Source organism: Tenrec ecaudatus, chromosome 6, assembly GCF_050624435.1.
Source record: "Tenrec ecaudatus isolate mTenEca1 chromosome 6, mTenEca1.hap1, whole genome shotgun sequence".
NCBI classification, from domain to species: domain Eukaryota; kingdom Metazoa; phylum Chordata; class Mammalia; order Afrosoricida; family Tenrecidae; genus Tenrec; species Tenrec ecaudatus.
In genome coordinates this window covers 63,313,373-63,318,414 of record NC_134535.1, presented here as the reverse complement: position 1 = coordinate 63,318,414, position 5,042 = coordinate 63,313,373, and the positions used below count along the sequence as shown (strand labels likewise).

The 5,042-nt window shown below is 48.5% G+C and overlaps 1 pseudogene; it reads right to left on the bottom strand.

Moving 5' to 3' along the window:
• Positions 1-1,038: 1,038 nt before the first annotated feature.
• On the bottom strand, positions 1,039-1,970 carry LOC142449948 (ran-specific GTPase-activating protein pseudogene; annotated as a pseudogene).
• Positions 1,971-5,042: the final 3,072 nt, after the last annotated feature.

Here is a 5,042-nt window from a genome sequence, read left to right as displayed (position 1 = left end):
CTGCGTGGCCACCTTTTGGAAGTCCCATCTGAGTCTCCACATTTTTCTCTTTGTCACCCTTTACTACTTTCACAACACCTCCATTTTGTGATCCTTCTTCTGAGACCAATAATCTGTGATCAACCAACACATTTTGGTTATTCACGACCTGAAACGTCGCTCCTGCTGGAGGAAGCACTGCCTCACCTTGAAGAAGGCAGAGGCAACAGCTGCGGAAGAGGCTTGGAGACAGGTTCCGGTTGGACGAAGACAAGGTGAGGCAGGACTTTAGCAGGTTTTTGTGTTACATGCAGCATCTTCACTGTGAGACTGGATCAGAATTAACCCATCAACATGGATGCAGACACTCATAGGAAGAACGAGGTCCTAGGTCTTGTTACATTGGACCCTGATGTGTCCTGACCGCATGAATGTGTTTAGAGTTTAAGAAGTGAGAGCCCGAAGTCCATGGATGAAACCCACCAGGGTCTTTTGATTTACAGACTCTGATCTGCTGGCCCGATGACTAATGGCTAGCACTTGCCACGTGCTTATTGTGTGCTTTGCACCAGTTGTTCCATTTGATCCGTACCTTAGCTTTCCAGGAAAGCCGATGGTAGAATTGAGTCTGCTTTGCAGATGAGAAAGCCGACTAAAAAAAATTGAATTCTTTTTCTCAAAGTTCCACAATTAGCATATGTGCAGAGTGACTGTTTAAATCCAGGGTCGATATGGTTCCAAAGCCCTTGCTGCTAGGCCCTAGGCACCATACCACTGTCCAGTCCTGCCCAAACGGGCCATGTCAGCAGTGTTTTAATCCTCATATGCAGATTTTGTTCATAGGTAACTCACTCAAGCAGCATTTATTGGGCATGGACAATATAGAATCACTCTTGTGTTATTAAATCCATTAGGACTCTTAGTGACCTTAAAGGATTGCCTTATTGAGCCCCCTACCTCCCTATCTTCAAGTGCAGTTACAAAATTTAGTGAGCATCCCTAATATAGCATCACTGTTGTTGTGTATTACTGAATCAGGACTCTTTTTTTTTTTTTTTTTGCAGTTATCAAATGCCATTTTTATTCTCTATTGTTGATGACTATAAATAAGTGTTTCCACTATGGAAAAAAAAAGTGAGCACAGTACATTTTCATGACTGGGGAATGGATTTTCTGAAATCGTCTTCGAGAGGACGAAGAAAAACAAAACAAAAAAAGTCTGGATGTTGGGAGTTCAAACTGCTTCATATAAAGTTCCTTGTAAACAAAACAGAATAAAAAATAGATTCAAAAGGAGGTGGGATAAAAAAATAAGGAAAAGAAAGGGAGAAGGGATAATATAAGCCCATTTATTGCTTCTCTTCCACCTTCTCCTTGGCCGGCTCGCCTTCAGGCGCCTTGGTCCCAGAAGCCTCTTCACTGTCCACCTGCACGGAGAGAGCTTCGAGCTTCTCAGCCACCTTCTCTGTGTCCGTCTTCGCGGCCCCTGCTTTCTTTTCTCTCTCTTCAATCTCTTTCCTGCACTCTTCAAACTTTGTTTTGAATTTCTGTGCATTTTCAGCATTGAGAAACCGGATGGCGAGCAGCTCTGGCTTGGGGCAGTCATCGGCAAAGTCGGCATGGGTGTTCCAGACCCAGGCTCGGTCACTGCCTGCATTCGGCTTCAGCTCCATCAGCGGTGTGATGTAGTGGTTGGCACATATCTTCAGGGTCTTGTCCCTGCGCATGAGCAAGCGGATGCTCCCCTTCTCCTTGTGCTTCAGGAGCTTCACGTCGCCCGTTCCCCGCTCCTTCCACTCTGGGAGGTCGTTCTCCGAGGCGAAACGGTACAGCTTTGCTCGCATTTTAAAAAGCTCTTCTTCATCTTCCTCCAGCGTCTTAATTTCTTGTTCGGGTAGGGAAACAATTGGCTCGAACTGGGGGTCGTGGTTAGACTCATCTATATTTTCGGTGGTGTCCCGATCCTCGTGCAAATCCTTGGTGGCCGCCATGGCGACGTGGGCTCGACTGGTGCGGTCGTCGCTGGCTCCGTGGCCTCTCAGCAGCTGGCCGTCGCTCCTTCCCTCCGCGTCTGGCCTGAATCAGGACTCTTAATGAACCTATAGGATTGCCTATAGAGCGTCCCATCTCTATCATCAAGCTGCAGTTAAAAAAGAGTAGAACTTCCCCATGAGGTGTCCTAAGAGGAAATATTTATGGGAGCAAACTGCCTTTTCTCCCACCAATCTGTTTGAACCTCTGACCTTTCTATTAGCAGGCACACACTGAATCATTGCACTACCGGGAATCTTGGTGGTGGCGATGTTTGGGGCCACGGAGTTGGTTCTCACCCATATCGACTGTATGCACAACAGAACAAAACATTGCCTGTTCCTGTGCCATCCTCACACTTGAACCTGGGCCTGAGCCCATGGTTGTAGCCATTGTGTCACTTCATCTTGATGAGGGCCTGCCTCTTTCTCGCTGCCCCTCCACTTTACCACGCAGGATGTCCTTCTCCAGGGATTGGTCTCTCCTGACAATATGTCCAAAGTGTTGCCATCCTTACCTCTAAGGAGTACTCTGACCGTACTTCTTCCAAGACAGAACTGTTTGTCCTTTTAGTAGTCCATGGTACTTTGAATATTCTTCCCCAGTACCACAATTCAAATGCATCTATTCTTCTTTGGTCTTCCTTATTGAATGTCCAAATACCACCTGCATATGAAGCTATTGAAAATACCATGGCTTGAGTCAGGCACACCTTAGTCTTTAAAGTAACCTCCCTGCTTTTCAATTCTCTAAAAAGGAGCTGTGCAGCGGAGCTACCTAATGCAACAGGTCTTTTGGTCTATTGACTGCTGCTTCCCCAAGCATGGATTGTGGATCCAGGCAAGACAAATCCTTGGCAACTTCAACCTTTTCTACTTTTACCAAGATATTACCTATTGGTCCAGTCATGAAGATTTTGGTCTTCTTTACTTTAATCATAATCCATACTGAAGGCTACAATCCTTGATCTTCATCAGCAAGTTCTTCAAGTTTTTCTTCACTCTCTTTTCTTTTTACAACCCCCCCCCCTCATTTTCAGCATCTGCAGAAGTGGTGTCATCTGCATATCTCAGGTTGTTAATAAGCCTCCTCCAATCCTGATGCCACACTCTTCTTCAAAGAACCCAGCTGGTAGCTGTTGATACTACCAAGGTGTGGACAAAAAACTCTAGAACACAAAGGCCAGCACAGTGAGCTTTGATGAGGGGAGGGAGAGGAGGCTTCACAGTGGCTGGTACATTAGAGCAGAGTAGGATGAGAAGGCGTTGGCAGGCACCGAGTAGGAGGGAGATGCTCTTAGAGAGAACTATATTGTTTTCTTTATAGATTCTTAAAACATGTCTAGTTAATAAAGAGGTCATAAAATATGCTAAATGGTCCCGGCCTTGGGGCCCTGGAATTTCATGTCCCTGGAAGGTGCTCGTGAGCTCATGGGGGTGCTGGCGGATGAGTGATTCTGAAGTGACACGACCCTGTAAGGAGCACTGCTGTGGGGGACTGGGAGCCTCCTGGGAGAGAAGACTCAGGAGTGGGGATTTAGATTGTGTAACCGCAGCTTGAGGATCGGGAGGCAGGAGGGTCAATAGGCCATTGAGGTAAGAGATCTGTGCTGGGGGTTCGGTGATAGCATTCCCCCTTCCATGCCCTTTCATTCCAGCACCTCCTACACCTATGGAAGCTGGACAATACATAAGGAAGACTGGAGAAGAATGGATACGCTTGCACTTCGGCATTGCTGAAAAACATGGAAGCACCAGGGACTGTTGGAAGAACCAACATCTCACTTGGAGGACGTACAGGCAGAAAGGTCCATAGAAGCAAGCACGACAGGACCTTACCCCATGTGCTTTGTCCCTGATATCAAGAGAGACTGTGTACATGACACCAAGAGAGACTAGTCCCTCACAAAGACATCGTTCTTGACAGCAGAAAGTTGGAGAAAGAGCGGAAGACCCCGGGCTTGACCAAGTGATTGCTACAGTAGGCTCACAGAGACGTTCAAAAACAATCGTGACTCTTGCACACGACGGGGCAGTGCTGCGCTCTACTACAGAGCTGGAGCAGCCGCCACAACCCTGAACCCCAGCAGCACACCAATGCGCCGCACATGAGGTCACCGACTCTGGCTGGGGGGCACTTGTGGGCTGAAGAATGCTCTCCCCACTCAGAAAGCCCTTCAGAGAAGACAGCTGAAGGAGAAAGGACAGGCAAGCTGTTTCTGAAAAATCCGTAAGTGAAAACCCGGTGAACCACACCAGTTAGATTAGCCACGGATCAGGGGGGTGACCAAGGACAGGCTCATGTTTCCTTCAGTTGTGTAGGGGTCGCGGCAGCACCCATTCAGGTTAACGGAGAGCGGGGGGGGGGCACCAGAATTCAAGCACAGGCCGTTGGAGTTTGAAAGGAGACCCATCCTGATCCACTGCTTTTATTCCAGAGGAAAAAGTCACTGGGTGCTTTCGGTCGGTGGTCTGCCCGATCTGGAAGTTCAAGCCACAGGAGAGCTGGAGCCGCCATCGTGTGTAATCCGTTCCTTTGAATTGGACACAGCCCCGAAGAACTATGCAGAAACCGAAACTGCGTACATGAAGACGGCACGCCACCAGATGATGTGTCTATTCCCAGTCTCTCGGGGAACTAGAAGGTAATAAGCAAAAAAAAGAACATGGTCTTGTGGGGTGGTATTGCAGTTTCTAGCTTTCACCATTTGAAATGCTCCGTGACTTTTCCCGAGGCCCCGCGCTGGCACAGAGCCTCTCGAGATGGTGAGCTTTCGTTGAGCGCAGGCTCCGTGTCGGAGACCGTTTTCTCGGGACTTCCTCTGGTTTAGCTCATCGCATCCTCGCAGAAGCCGACGAGGCCGGTGCTGCCCATCGCCCCGTCTGCCAAGTGCGGACGTTTCCTGCCAAGCCCTCACATCACAGGACATAGAGCCAGGGACTCGGACCCTGCGGTTGATGGCTTTAGCACCTTGCTTCAGCTGCTTGCCCGCAACAACAGGATCACAGATGCCACTCGGATTCCTTTCCAGA